The sequence below is a fragment of the Prionailurus viverrinus genome, chromosome F2 (genome assembly GCF_022837055.1).
Source record: "Prionailurus viverrinus isolate Anna chromosome F2, UM_Priviv_1.0, whole genome shotgun sequence".
Lineage (NCBI taxonomy): Eukaryota > Metazoa > Chordata > Mammalia > Carnivora > Felidae > Prionailurus > Prionailurus viverrinus.
Window position 1 is genome coordinate 8,417,869 of NC_062578.1, and position 15,829 is coordinate 8,433,697.

Below are 15,829 nucleotides of genomic sequence, written 5' to 3' on the forward strand. Positions count from 1 at the left end.
CTTTCTTTCAGTGGGTTAGCCTCATATGATTTGCCCAATTTCATAAAATCTGATCATGAATTAAGAGCTTCAAAAACATCAGGGCGCCTGGGTGGCTCAGTCGGTCGAGCGTCCGACTTCGGCTCAGGTCATGATCTCACGGTCCATGAGTTCAAGCCCTGCGTCGGGCTCTGTGCTGACAGCTCGGAGCCTGGAGCCTGCTTCCGATTCTGAGTCTCCCTCTCTCTCTGCCCCTCCCCGACTCATGCTCTGTCTCTCTCTCTCTCTCAAGAATAAATAAACATTAAAAATAAAAAAAAAAAAGCTTCAAAAACATCCATGCTATTGTTGGACTCAGCTCAACTTCTAGAAATCTTAGATATGTAAAAATACTTAAGTAACTTGTAGATTCAAACACATTCATTTCATCACTATTTATAATTCCAAAATATTGAAACTTTCTAAACAGCTAATTTATTCAGTCCTTATGTGTTAAAGACCTGCTATGCACCCAGAATTATGCAATACACTGAGGATATTTATGGGCTAATTTTAATCAAATTAAAACAGGAAAGGTTAATTGATTATGTAGAACATTCTCTTACTTTAAAGTTTTTTGTACTATTTATTTTGAGAGGAGAGAGAGAGAGCACGCATGAGCCGGGCAGTGGCAGAGAGAGAATCTCAAGCAGGGTCTGCACTGTCCGCACAGAGCCTGATTTGGGGCTTGAACTTGTGAACCGGGAGATCATGACCTGAGCAGAAATCAAGAGTTGGACCCTTAACCGACTGAGCCACCCAGGTGCTCCTTATGTAAAACATTTTAAGTGATATATATATAATAATTAATATTTTATATATAATATATATTATAACTAATGTATTTAATATTTTATATATAATATATTTTATTTATATATACATTTATTAAAATTAAACATATATTCTATATATATAAATGAGACAGGAAAATGTTCATAATGTATAGTTAAATAGAAATAACCCACATATCAAATTATTTACAAAGAATGACTAGACCCATTTTTTTAAAAAAAGAAACGTTGAAAAGTTGGCAAAGCGGGGCGCCTGGGTGGCTCAGTCGGTTGAGCGTCCGACTTCAGCTCAGGTCACGATCTCGCGGTCCGTGAGTTCGAGCCCCGCGTCAGGCTCTGGGCTGATGGCTCAGAGCCTGGAGCCTGCTTCCGATTCTGTGTCTCCCTCTCTCTCTGCCCCTCCCCCATTCATGCTCTGTCTCTCTCTGTCCCCAAAATAAATAAACATTAAAAAAAAAAAAAGAAAAGTTTGCAAAGCAAGGAAAAAGAAAAAAGAAGGCACTTCAAGAGTACACACTCAAGTCATAAAGACTGAATTGTGCTTTTTTTCCCTACTTTTATCTATCTTCCAATTTTAATTATTGTCTATTATTTTAGTAATGGAAAGGAGAAATGCCCACAGAATAATGGAGCTAAATACCATTTGTAGATCAAACAAAATCCATTAGAAAGCAAACAAGTTGCTTAAAAGAAACAACCCACAGCGATGATGGTATGTCAAAGGGACACAAGAGCCATTTGAAAGAGCTCCCAAGGGCCAAAGCTGGAAGGATTTGAGTAACCAAGTAAGTAAAGTAGTATTGGGTTATGACTCAGAGTGTAAAATAAAAATTCATGAGTCCACACCGGTATAAATAAATAATTCAACAAATAAATAAGTGGAGGAGAAGAGAAAATGTTTCCATGCAGAGGAATTCCAAATAATTTATGTAGATATTTCGCCTTCAACGAGGTAAAGCATAACAGCCCAACCCTTAAATGTCCACTGTGCATAGAGACTTCCTTCCAAAGAGGATGGCATGGGAAGGGAGGGATAAGGTAATGTGAGTGAAGAAACCTGACAAACATTGCCCCAGCTAGGTGATAAAAGTCTACATTATCAACAGTGATTGGTCACATTGACAATATGTACCCTTGATGGGATAAAATGGCACTTATACCTCTGTAATCTTCCTCTCCCAAATCTATAACCCCAGTCTAATCATTAGGAAACATCAGACACATTCTAATGCAGCAGCATCTTATAAGACAGCCAATCAGCAACATTCAAGACCTTCAAGGTCATCAAAAATGAAGAAACTGTCACAGCCAAGGGGAGCCAAAGGAGACATGAGGACTAAATCTAATGTGGTGTCCTAGATGGGATCCTGGAACAGAAAAGGGACATTAGGTAAAAACTAAGGAAATCTGGATAAAGTGTGGACTTTAGTTAATCATAATGTATCATTAATAATGATACATTATTATTAATAATAACAATGTATTATTAATAATGATACATTATTATTAATAATAACGTATCAACATCGATTCATTAGTTGTGACAATTGTACCATAATAGGCAAAACTGGATGCAAGGTATATGGGAACTAGCTGTACGATCTGTGGAGTTTTTCTGTAGATCTAAAACTGTTCTAAAAATTAAGTTTGTTAACAACAGCCACGGAAAGGTAAACAAGTTCCATGAGTCTGCTCTGGGTACCATGAAGCCGGAAAGAGTTACCATCCAGTCATCTACCTTTACCTAACATCTTACTTAGAGTTACATTCTTCAAGAAGTCCACGTTTGTTTCAAGTGTAGATGCTTATTCATAAAGTTAAAACCTCATTAAGAACAAAAAGTAAAGGGAATATTTTTATCTGACTTTTGGAAAATAACAAACCAACCCCTGACAATAGGCTTAAAAAAAAAACAAAAAAAAAAAACAAAAAAAAAAAAAAAACCTTAGCATTCCAGTCAATTCCTTCAGGGGACAGCGCCATCTTGTGTTCAGTCACATAAATGACCCAGTGGTGGTTCTGGTTCCCTCTCTATGGGCTGCTGTACATTACCTTAAGTCCTCTTTCAAAGCTGAAAAGAACAATGAAATGGAAATGTATCTCCACCCCACGCCCCCAGAAAGCGCTCATAATCTCAGACAACCCGAGTCATCAAGTTGAAATAACCTGGCTGCATTTACAACTTCAGCCTTGAATCTTTCTGTTTGTAAAATGCCTATGTCTGTTTGCAAAAATTCAGCCCAAAAATAATGTGTATGAAAGAGATTTTGTCAGAAATACAAACTCGTGAAAATGTATAATAATGTGGTCACTGTTCAAAACGTATAACATAACTTACTCCTTATAAAACAGCAGATCTGAATTCCAGCTGTCCGTTCCAGAAAACTGCAAAGCAGTGACAAGTTACTATTGTGTTAACTTCAGTCCAGCACATACATAAAGTGCCCTTGCTTAATGAGTTCATGCCTATTTTAATATGAGATTGTTGTTCATAAAGTTATATCTTTATTAAGAAGAAACGGTAAAAGGGGGGGGGAGAATGGGCTCCTTTAATTAAAGCTTAAATATCTCAAGTGAAAAAACTCAAATGATTAGTTAATATATATTGCTCTTGAACTTGAATGATTTTTCAACATGTGTCACAAAAAGAAACATGGCTGAAAAGCCAGCACCTTCCAATTGCAAATAACCAATGAGGTAGTTTGCCTAGAATATAAATGGCAAAAATTGACTCCCCACCCCCAATTTCCTCTGTGCTTGGCATACAGAATAGTGGGGGGAGAAACACTCCCGTTATTAATTTGAATGACCCTTCTTATTCTTTTCTGACCACACAGATATATTAAGATAGGCCCTGAAAGGAATCATTCCCATGATGCCTTGAATTAAGAGGTATGTCCGTGTATTAAGAAGTCACCTCTCAGGGAAGATGGGTTTGGGGCTTTGTTTTTCAGATTTTATTAACATTCAGTTAGTAGAGCTTAATGGCACTGATAACGACTTAGCCAGGTTGTAATTTATTCCAGTGTTTTGTTTTGTTTTTTTCACAGTAAAACTTCTCTTAGATTTGGGGCTTAGAAGTTTTCCTGAAAGCAAACAAATTGTTGTCCCACTTAAATGTTGATGATCTGAGTTATGATGTAACTACAGACAATTTGCCCCATTTTATTGGTTGATGTATTTTCCCTGGCCATATTAAAATTATCCAGCTACAAAACCAACCAACCAACCAATGACATCAAGAAAAACAGAAAACGTATGACATGTAAAACACATAACAAAGACGTATAGAGTGTTTTCTCCTAAAGGGTTTAGTCCCAAGAGACCTGGGTGGTAATAAACCACAGGGAAAGAATTTGGACAAAACTGACTCTGACAATAAGCATGGATATGGTCACCCCTTCTTACCTGGAAACAGGTGTCTCTCTTCCCATAGTCACGAAACGCCTGCCCTGTGCATCTCTAACCCGGAATCATGACTGCAAAGAGGTGCAAACCTGGTGCCTTTCCACTGTCTAGCATTTCCAGCTCAGCCTTGCTTTGTTGTTCCCCCGGGTCACCTCTTATCAATAGTGATATTTATGAGATAAAACAGAGTTGGCTTTTCCCATTACAGACAGAGAAAGCCAAATACTTCTCCTAGTGATAGAAACAAACAAAGTGGAGCTGTCCAAGGAAGTGATGACAGTGGAGCAGAAAATAAGAGTTTGGGAAAGAGTCCACAGTGATCCAACAATGGCGCTGATCCACGCTAGAGATCTTCGGAAACAGGAAGCAGCAATTTGTAATCTTCTGCCCATGAGGCTCTAGACAGAGGCTCTAAACAATGGGGAAACTTCTGTAGAAGGTGTGCGCACAAGAAACAGGTGACCTGCACAGAGCGGTCGGGTGCAAGGCTGGAGAGGTCCCCAGGACAACGGGCTAGGGTCTTCCTCCTCCCAACATGTACTGGGCATAATTACATCAAGTCCATTGGAAAGATTTTCTTTTTCACTTGAACTTACCAGAACTATCATGTCTTTCCTTCCTGAGCTGAAGAAGCAGACCAAAGATGAGCTTCAGCAAATGTTCAGCATGGACAAAAACTAGCCTGTGTTACAAGAAAACACCTTCATGAACCTCCAGGATCCAGAAGAAGAAGAGCCTGGGTTTTTGATGACCAAAGATAGACAGACTTGCATTTTATGGCACTGATTCTGAAGGTTTTGCTTTTTCCTTCTCAAAATCTAGGACATTACAAAGAAAATATTGGGATTACTGCTTTCAGTGTAATAAAATCTTGGGACATGGTACATTTCTTTCTAAGTCTGTATCATAAATGTTCTGTCCTAGGATGGCTTTCGCAGATTTAGGGCTTTCAAGCATCTTAAGGTCTCTTCGCACTGGTCCTTGGAGAGATGGGGCAATGAGGCAAGGAGGCAACAAGCCTCCAAGGCATGTGAAGGAGAGAAAGCTTTCCCAGGGACAAAGCACCATGGGGAGGAACCATTGTCCGCCACCAACTCCAACAAAAATAGAAAACAAAACAAAACATTGGCCAGGACTTTATGAGGAGAGGGTTGGAATCTAGTGGTGCTGGGAAGGAAGAGCCTTTGCTGTGCTAATACGTCTCATGAAAATTAGTGGGTCCTTGGGTGAGGAAGACAGATATTCAGCAGAGGGGCGCCATTAAAGAGCCAGGAGAGCTGCCCCATCAGGATGGGTCGTGGGAGCAAGCCCGTGGGGCATGCGCAGTAGAGGTAGAGGGCTCACCTGCAGTGACCGCAGCCTCTGTGGACTCTCCACTGTTGTCCACAGAAGGCAAATGTGACGGTTGTTGTTACTGGATTTCATTACTTAAACATTATCTGTAAACCGAGGATAATGCCATCTGCTTCTAGATTCAGGAGTAAATGAGCTAATATGTGTGGAGACGTTTACCACAGTGTCTGACACAGAACAAGCACTAGAAAAGGATTTTATTTTTTATATCTCAGAAAATGACATTAAGGATTCTTACAGGTAATACATGCTGGGCATGGGGTCCCTGGCTGGCTCAGTCAGTGGAGTGTGTGACTCTTGATCTCCGGGTTGTAAGTTCGAGCCCCACGTTGGGTGTAGAGATTCCTTAAAAAGAAAATCTTAAAAAAAAATTAGGAGCCACAAATATGTGGCCAACTAATCTTCAACAAAGCAGGAAACAGTATCCAATGGAATAAAGACAGTCTCTTTAGCAAATGGTGCTGGGAAAACTGGACAGCAACATGCAGAAGAATGAACCTGGACCACTCTCTTGCACCAGACACAAAAATAAACTCAAAATGGATGACGGACCTAAATGTGAGAGAAAACCATCAAAATCCTAGAGGAGAAAACAGGCAGCAACCTCTTTGACCTCAGCCACAGCAACTTCTTACTCGATATGTCTCCAAAGGCAAGGAAGTAAAAGCAAAAATGAACTATTGGGACCCCATCAAGATAAAAAGCTTCTACACTGCAAAGGAAACAATCAACAAAACTAAAAGACAACCAACAGAATGGGAGAAGGTATTTGCAAATGATATATTGGATAAAGAGTTAGTATCAAAAATCTATAAAGAACTTACCAAACCCAACACCTGAAAAACAAACAATCCCTTGAAGAAATGGGCAGACGACATGAACAGATACTTTTCCAAAGAAGACATCCAGATGGCCAACAGACACATGAAAAGATGCTCAACATTGATCATCATCAGGAAAATATAAATCAAAACCACACTGAGATACCACCTCACACTGGTCAGAGTGGCTAAAATTAACAACTCAGAAAACAACAGATATGGGTGAGGATGTGGAGAAAGGAGAACCCTCTTGCACTGTTGGTGGGAATGCAAACTGGTGCAGCTGCTCTGGAAAACAGTGTGGAGGTTCCTCAAAAAATTAAAAATAGAATTACCCTACAACCCAGCAATTGCACTACTAGGGATTTATCCAAAGGATACAGGAGTGCTGATTTGAAAGGTCACATGCACCCCAATGTTTATAGCAGCATTATCGAAAATAGCTGAAGTATGGAAAGAGCCCAATGTCCATCAACTGATGAATAGATAAAGAAGATATGGTATATATACACAATGGAATATTACCTGGAGATGGTAAAAAACAAAATCTTGCCATTTGCAACAACATGGATGGAACTGGAGAGTATTATGCTAAGCGAAATAAGTCAGTCAGAGAAAGACAGATATGTGATTTCACTCATACGTGGAATTTGAGAAACTTAACAAATAACCATAGGGGGAGGGAAGGAAAAAATGAGATACAGAGGGGGAGGCAAACCATAGAGACTCTTAAATACAGAGAACAAACTGTAGTTAAGGGTGGATGGGGGTGGGGAGAATGGATGATGGGCATTGAGGAGGGCACTTGCTGGGATGAGCACTGGGTGTTGTATGTAAGTGATGAATCATGGGAATCCATTCCTGAAGCCACGACTACACTGTATGTTAGCTAACTTGACTTAACAACAACAACAAAAAAGATTTAATGCTATCTGATATGAGATAGTTAGACGGTTGTAATGGCCGAAGTGTTCAAAGGATGGTATCATATTCATGACTCAAGATCGAAATGACATTAGGCTCTTCCCCTTCAGAATTAAGTCATTTACTTGTGTGGCATACTTGCCGTTAATGTTGATGTCCCCAAATCTTTGTTTCTTTCTCGTATCATCCGGGGCCCTATTCCCTGCTAAGCTAACGTGGCTCTCACGGAATGTGATTAAGAAAAACATCTTTGGTGGGAAGTTCTCTATATAGTGAGTGCTAAATCATAATGACTTTTGGAGAATGGCAGCAAACCATTTCGAAGGATGAATAAGGAAGAGCTAACTAACTAACAAACTAACTAACTAAATGCTGGGACTCCACTAGGCATATTCCAAGTGAAATATGACTTCCCCTCTCTCCCATGGAGCAACCAGTAGCCTGAAGGCCAGGACACTTTCTACTCCTGTTGGAGCAGAGCCATGACAGCTCCCCATACTCTCCTTTCTTCTTTGCCGGGAGTCCCAAGGATCCTTTCCTCTGGAATGGTGGTCACCACCGGACCTATCCTTTGGAGTTTTTTGTCCTCCGAAACAGGATTCTCTTCAGCTCTCACTTTCTTGCTCTCTCGAAAGATGAATATAAGCCCTTCCCACTTTAAGATTTTATCCCAGAGAAATAGACACTATGAAATAAGAAGTCACAAAGTCCACCCATGGTGGTCCCTGGCCCTCTAGTGTCCAAAAGCTGACTCAATAGATCGAATCCCCAATAGGCTCCTGCCCTCCCTTCAAGTTCTCCTGAGAGAGTGAGGTTTCAATGGATAACCACCCCCCCTCTCCCCCAGTATCAAAAGGGCTGGTGGATCTAGTCGAATTTTCTTTGAGAAAAATCTTTTCATAACGGTTGTAAATTGGTTTAAAACTAGATAAAAGTTGTAGGCAATAAATGCATTTCCTTGTCGATTGAATGCAGTAGGGTTTCCGTTTCAATGAATCTCCTCGCCATTTTGGCGTGTGTTGTATAGCGACTTCAGAAAAGCCTTAGCAAAATTTTATGCATAATTGTAATTATAAAGATATCCCTTAAGGGTTGAGTGGATTTAAAACATTTTAATGATGTTTAGTGACACTCCCAGGGGGGCTGAGGTCACAGAGATTTATAATCGGATGAAGGCTGGTGTATACATCACTGCAGGTGTGAACACATTCCCCACCAACTGCCCGGGCAGATTAATGACCAAGGGGTTATTTCATTAAATTTTTGAGTAAAAGTAAAAAAAAAAAAAAAATTCTGCCTCAGGAATCTCTTCAAAGTTGCAATTAAAATGTGCAAAGATTTAAATTGTCTCTAACAAATTTCAGCCCAATCCTGAGTCCCTGGGATTAATAAAAACACATAGACATATATTATGCTGTGAGTTCTGGAACCTCCTGAAGAACTGAAGAGACATTCTTAAAGAAACAAGGTGGGCATAGAGGGGGAAGAGCGTCTGTGGGCCGGTCTAATGGCACCACTCCCTACAACGGGCCAGGAAGTGACAGGGTAAGACACCATGTGGTCCAGTCCCAGAAAAATGGCAAAGAACAAGGTATGCCATAGAACCTCAGTTGAGATGGACATGAGGAAATGGAATCTGGGGGTTTGGTATGATTCCCCTTGGTTCTCAGAAGGCCCAGTTAGGAGGAGAAGAGATTTGAACATGATTCCGGATTTATTTCTTTATTACAAGGTTCTGGTGTCATCCTCCACAGCACCCCTGGAGGTTCAAGGAAAGTGAGAAAGAGAGGAAATAAGCAAGGCAATCTGTACTACTCAGTGGGGCTCCTTCTCTTTGGCCAATGACCAGGACCTCCAGACCGTGGACCTCCAATGGAGATCTGCAGGAGACGTGGGGAGGAAAGGAATGGGGGGGGGGCGCTGGTTTAGTTTGCACCCTTGGCTCTCCCACTCATTTTAAGTGAGGGTGTCTTACACTGTTTTTTTAATTAGCTCCTTGTTGCAGTGTAATTTTAAATGTACACCTCGATGAGCTTTGGCATGCCTATCCTGTCATCTAACCACTACCACAGTCAAGATGTGGAATATTTCTAGCATCTCAGAAAGTTCCCTCGTGTTCCTTTGCACCTCTGTGCCCACCCCTGCCCCAGGCAATTGCTGGTCCACCTTCTGTCACCATGATTTCTCCTTTTCTAAAGACTCATATAAATGGAATCATATGGCATAAAGACTTTTTGCTTTGTTTTTAGAAGATGAATTACCGTGTGGGCTAATCTGTCCCTTCCTTGGTCCCTGTTGCCCTCAGTAGTCACCGGGGTTCTGGCAATTCCACCTGTGTGGCTTTTGCAGCCATCTTGCAATAAATGCATTGCATCTTGCTGACCATCTTGCAAAGTCAGTAGTGGACCCTTACCGGGCACCATACAGTAGATGGGGGTCTTACATATTCTTCAGAAGGAAGCAACTGGAAGATTTTCTAGGACTATCATAGCATAACATGGACGACTCTTCACTCTGCCTTTCAGAAGTCTCCCTTTCTAGCCAGCCATGAGGAGAGAAAGAAGAATCCTCACACAAGTGTCTCTCAATGGTGTGAAGAGGAACTGAAAGCCATGATAAGGTTAGATCCTGGTGTGGAGGGTGGGGTGGGTAGGGAATAAAATCCCATCACACAAATTTGGTTTGTTGGTTTTCCCCCCAAATCCCATATGAACTTAAATTTTCTTCAAATAGTGCACTTTTTAAAAGACTTATCCTGGGCCAAGAGAGGGGGAGGAAAATTCTTCCTTAGGACTAAGCCTATGAGGGGGTCATTGGGAACTGAGGAGAAGCAAGTGATCTCATCTGAAGGAGAACACGTTGTCAGACTCAGCCAGTGACAGACTCCATACTCAGGGCTCCTGTCCATGTCCTCAAAAAAGAGCAAAAACACCCCTGAGCTGAGATGGGTTCATCCTGGTGGGTGGGGGTGAGAAACTACACGAAGGCCTAAAAAGGAGACAGAAGGGCCCCTTGGTAAAATCAGATTTTGCAGATTCTTACAGATGCACCTTCTTCCAAGAAGGCATCAATAAAGCCAGGAAGCAAAGAGGTGTTTGTTTGTTTGTCTGTTTGTCTGTTTGAATCTCCCCTAGGGAAGGGCAAAGAGAGTCAACGCTCCCTGCCCATCCACTGTATATATATCAGGTTCCATGTTAAGTGCTTCGTATTCATGTTCTCATGTAAAAAAAAAAAAACAAATTCGAAACATTTTTTTGAGAAGGAAGAAGCTGATGTGGGAATGAAAAGAAAAGGGATCTTAAATTTTTTTAAAAATGTTTATTTATTTTTGAGAAAGAGAGACAGGGCGTGAGCAGGGGAGGGGCAGAAAGAGAGGGAGACACAGAATCTGAAGCAGATCCGCCTCTAACGCTTCTGTGTGCGGCACATACATCAGATCCAAGTGCAGAACGTTATCTTTTTCAGCCTCATGCCTTTGGCTGGTGGACGGGAACCTTAACTTACAAAGGACTTTATTTTAATTACGAGGGATTACAGAGATCTCACCACGGCCGTGGTACTTGTGCTGAGGCCGAGGGAAACGTCATCGTTATCTCAAGGTAGCTCCGACTTGTCTAAAGTTGATACGGTCACTCCAGGTTTTTTTTTCAAAAATTAGTGTCAGCGTGATATGTTTTTCTTGATCTTTTTACTTTTCATGTGTCTGAGTGTTTCAAAGTAGGATGTATTGGTAGAAAACCTGAGATATGGTAAGGCCAATAATCAGGAGAAGGTGGTTTCCATTAAAAAGATAGTTTATTACTCACAGTTCCTCAGAGGAGGGGACACGCCATACCACAGGGGGCCACATGGGGAAGTACCCTGGTCAGTCAAGAGGCAGAGAGAGAGGGAAACTGTTGGCCAGGGCCTTTGTTGAACTTTCTTCAGGGCGGAAATGGCAAGAAAGGACAAGCAGGCTTACGATTGGCTAGTTTGAATTATTTCACTGGGCTCTGGGGCACAGGGGCACCTGGCCCTGGTAGTTAGCACAAGGGGATAATAACTCAGTGTGAGTCCGATGAAAGAGGTGGTTGGAAGTGTGGACTCTGGATTGATTAGCTTGCATTTAAAGAGTACACTCTGGGGCACCTGGGTGGCTCAGTCGGTTGAACATCCAACTTTGGCTCAGGTCATGATCTTACGGGTCCAGGTGAGTTCAAGCCCCATGTCTGGCCTTGTGCTGACAGCTTGGAGCCTGGAGCCTGCTTGGGATTCTCTGTCTCCCTCTCTCTCCGCCTCTCCCCCACTTGCATTCTGTCTCAGAAATAAATAAACGTTAAAACATTTAAAAAGCATACCCCAGGGGCGCCTCAGTGGTGCAGTCGGTTGGGCGTCCGACTTCAGCCAGGTCACGATCTCGCGGTCTGTGAGTTCGAGCCCCGCGTCAGGCTCTGGGCTGATGACTCAGAACCTGGAGCCTGTTTCCGATTCTGTGTCTCCCTCTCTCTCTGCCCCTCCCCCGTTCATGCTCTGTCTCTCTCTGTCCCAAAAATAAATAAACGTTGAAAAAAAAATTAAAAAAAAAAAATAAATAAAATAAAAAGCATACCCCATTTGGGGGAGAGCAATGAGGGAGGCAGGAAGACAAGGAAAGGTGACTAAGGTATATTATTGGGTTGCCTAGAAAAAGACATGTCAAGCCCATATGTGTAGAGCAGATGTTAAAACACAGAGTTTACTGAAGCTAGAAACATGGTTAATACCCTGCATCTTAATTTTTAAACTGAGTTGGATCCTTTCTTTTATTTAATGTTTATTTATATTTGAGAGAGACAGAGAGAGAGAGACAGAGTATGAGTGAGGGAGGGGCAGAGAGAGAGAAAGACACAGAATCTGAAGAGGCTCCAGGCTCTGAGCTGTCAGCACAGAGCCCAATGCGGGGCTCGAACTCACAAGCTGTGAGATCATGACCTGGGCTGAAGTCAGACGCTTAACCAACTGAACCACCCAGACGCCCCTCTCTTTTTTTTTTTTAATGTTTATTTATTTTTGAGAGAGAGAGAGAGAGAGAACAAGCTGGGGAGGAGTGGAGGGAGAGAAGGAGACACAGAATCTGAAGCAGGCTCCAGGCTCTGAGCTGTCAGCACAGAGCCTGACGCAGGGCTTGAACCCACCCAGGTGCCCCTGGATCTTTTTTTAAATTCAATCTGACAATCTCTGGTTTTTTTAACTGGCATGTTTAGACCAGTCCCATTTAAACTGATTGTCAATAGTGCTGGATAAAAAAAATCTCCCACTTCTGGAAATGTTTTCTGTTTGCTGCATTTGTACTTTGTTTCTCCCCCCACCCCCCTTTCCACCTTCTCTAGTTTTAACTCAGCATTTTATTTGATCCCATGTTATCTCTCTCCTATCATTTATACCTCTTTAAAAAAAATTAAGTGGTTGCCCTAGAGTTTGCACATACCTTATAAATACCCTAAGCCCACCTTCAAATAATAGTATACTGCCTCATGTAGAGTGCAGATACCTTAGACTAGAATATTCCAAGTCCGTCGTCCATCCCTGTGACATTGCTGGCATGCAGCTTGCTTGTCCATATGCGACAACTGTCGCATTGCTGTTCTAATTCCTTTAAACAGTTAAAATAAGAAAAAATAGGGGAGCCTGGATGGCTCCATTTGTTAAGCATCCAACTCTGGATTTTGGCTCAGGTCATGACCTCACAGTTTGTGAGACTGAGTAGCATGTAGGGCTCTGTGCTGATGGTGTGTGGAACCTGCTTGGGATCCTCTCTCTCTCTCTCTCTCTCTGCCCCTTTCTTGCTTGCACTCCCCCCCTTTCAAAGTAAATAATAAATAAACATTTAAAATATAAGAAAAAGTAAAGAACTTATTTACCTTTATTTATACCTTTTCTAATTTTCTTCCTTTCTTTTGTAGATCTGAATTTCTGACTTATATCGTTTTCCTTCTGCCTGAAGACTTTCCTCTAACCTTCCGGGGTGGGTCTGTGGGCAATGAGTTCGCTCAGTTTTTGTTTGCCTTTGAAAGTCTGTATCTCTCCTTCATGTCTGAAGGCTAATTTTGCTCTATCTAGAATGTTGGCAATTTCATCTTCAGTCTTCAACACGCTCAAGATTTCCCTCTACTCTCTTCTTGCTTGCATGGTTTCTGAGGAGAAGTCGGCTGTAATTCTTACCCTGATTCTTCTAGAGGCAAAATGTTTATCCTCACTCTGATGTCTTTCAGGTTTCTCTTTGTTTTTGGTTTTCTGCAGTGTGAATACGATAAGCCTCGCTGTAGATTTCTTGGTGTTTAACTGACATGGCATCTTATGAAATTCTTGGATTTGTGGTTTGGTGTCTACGCATCAGACGTTCCATTCTCTCTTCTGTTTTATCTCTGATGTTCCAATTATGCGTATGTTATACTGTTTATAATTTCCCCATAGCTCTTAGATGTTCCACTCTTTTTTTTTTTTTTCATTCTCTTTTTTTCTTTCCTCTTTGAATTTCAGTTTGAGAAATTTCTATTGACTTACCTGCAAGGTCACTGATTCTCCCCTCAGCTCTGTCTGGTCCCCTGATGAGCCCATCAAAGACATTATTTATGTGACTGTGCTTTTGACTTCTGGCCTTTCTCTTGACTTTTCTTTAGCGTTTCTCTCTGTGTACATTACCCGTCTGTTCGTGCACCTTATCTACTTTTTCCGTTACAACATTTAACATATTCATCATAGTTCTTTTTAATTACCTTTCCGATAATTCCAATATCTTTGTCATTTCTGAGTCTGGTTCTGATGCTTGCTTTGCCTCATCTTTTGGCACACATCAAAAACAGTTTTTGGGTGTTTTTTAGAAGTTAGATATGTTTTGTCTGGTAATAAGAACTGAGGTAAAAGCGAGAAATGTCATTAATTACATGGAAAGCAAAGACCTAAACCAGGAGTGTCCCAGACAAACCATGTTATATAAGGGCAATCTTACGAATAGCCAAAGTCCTATCATAAAAGACAGTAAAGGCCAGGTGATTAAACTAAAGTAACTCCTTTTTTCTCTTCACTATGACTCTTCATTATGTCCATAGTTTGGTATCTCCTTGGATTTTCAGTGCTGAGGACATTTGCTCAGCAAAAAATAAGTTAGCATCTATTATTTACTAGAACTCCTTTCTAACAAAAAGTTTGTTTCATTGAATGTCACTAGACCCTTTGCTGTAGCCCCTTTAAAATAAAAATCCTAACATTTCTCCAAACTTGTTATGCCAATATTCTCAGATCACTAGTCTGAATTAAAACAACAGAAAGTCCTCTTGTGATTATGGAGTGTATCATTCCTATTAGTTATGGTTTATAACCACAGCTGGAAATTAGCATCACATCCATGTAGAATCATAGAAAAACTCTTTTCCTTCAATATAATCCCAGAATTCTAGAATTTCAAAGCTGAAGGGGACTTCTGAGATCATTTAGTCTAAGGCTTTATACAGAAGGCATCTGAATCCCAGAGAGGTCATATTGCTTGTTCAAGGCCAAACAAGAGGGAAGAATTGGAATGAACATCTTCTGATACCAAGTCCTGTGCTCTTTCCAGCTCCATATTGTGTGTGTGTGTGTGTGTGTGTGTGTGTGTGTAACTTGAATGCTGCTGTGAGATTGCCAACGTATACTTTGACTTTCCTTCATTCTGCCAGAATGTAATTATCAGAATCTTCTGTTGCACATCTTCCCTATCATTCACGGATTTCATCTTCTAGCACTTGGCATTTTTTTTTTTTAATTATAGTGAAAGCACTTAACATTGAGATCTTCCCTCTTAACAGATTTTAAAGTGCACAACAAGGGCACCTTGGTGGCTCAGTCGCTTGAGCGTTGGTTGAGCGTCTGACTCTTGGTTTCGGCTCAACCAACGCTCAGGTCGTGATCTCATGGTTTGTGGGATCAGCGTGGAGCCTCTTTGAGATTCTCTCTCTCTCTCTCTCTCTCTCTCTTTCTCTCTCCTTCTCTCTCTACTCTTGCCCTGTTCACTCTCTCTCCCTTCCTCAAAAATAAATAAAATTTAAAAAGTAAAGTGCTCAACCCAGTATTGGTATCAATAGGCTCAATGTTGTACGGTAGATATTTAGAACTTATTTACCTTGCATAACTGAAATTTTATATGCATTGAAAGCAACTCCCTATTTTCCCGCCCCCGCCCCCCGCCCTGCCCCCAGTCCCTAGCAACCACAATTCTTTGCTCCCATGAATTTGGCTATTTTAGCTCTTTTTTATAATCCTCTTATTTTGGTTAATGTCAACACTGTGGAATTTAAATAGGTTATGTCCTGTCTCTAGTGTGATTATCCAGTTTTGTTTCTTGTTTGCTCTGTTTTATGTTTTGCTTCTTGTTCCTACTTTAAGGACCTTGAAGATTTGGGGGGCCTGGGGAAAACAGTTTCCGGTATAGATTTTGATACTGGCTTTTCAAATTTAGATAGGGAAATAGTTGGGGGTTGAGACTACTCAGGACCCCTGCAAATGGCCAACTTCTGC

The 15,829-nt window shown here is 41.2% G+C and overlaps 1 long non-coding RNA gene across 1 annotated transcript in view; it reads left to right on the forward strand.

Moving 5' to 3' along the window:
* LOC125156608 (uncharacterized) overlaps positions 1 to 15,829 on the forward strand; it is a 34,103-nt gene that overhangs the window by 7,040 nt on the left and 11,234 nt on the right. Inside the window, exons 2-4 of the long non-coding RNA XR_007148701.1 lie at positions 1,410 to 1,597; positions 3,650 to 3,704; positions 9,844 to 9,938. This is a non-coding gene — a long non-coding RNA (uncharacterized LOC125156608). The remainder of the gene's footprint in view (positions 1 to 1,409; positions 1,598 to 3,649; positions 3,705 to 9,843; positions 9,939 to 15,829) is intronic.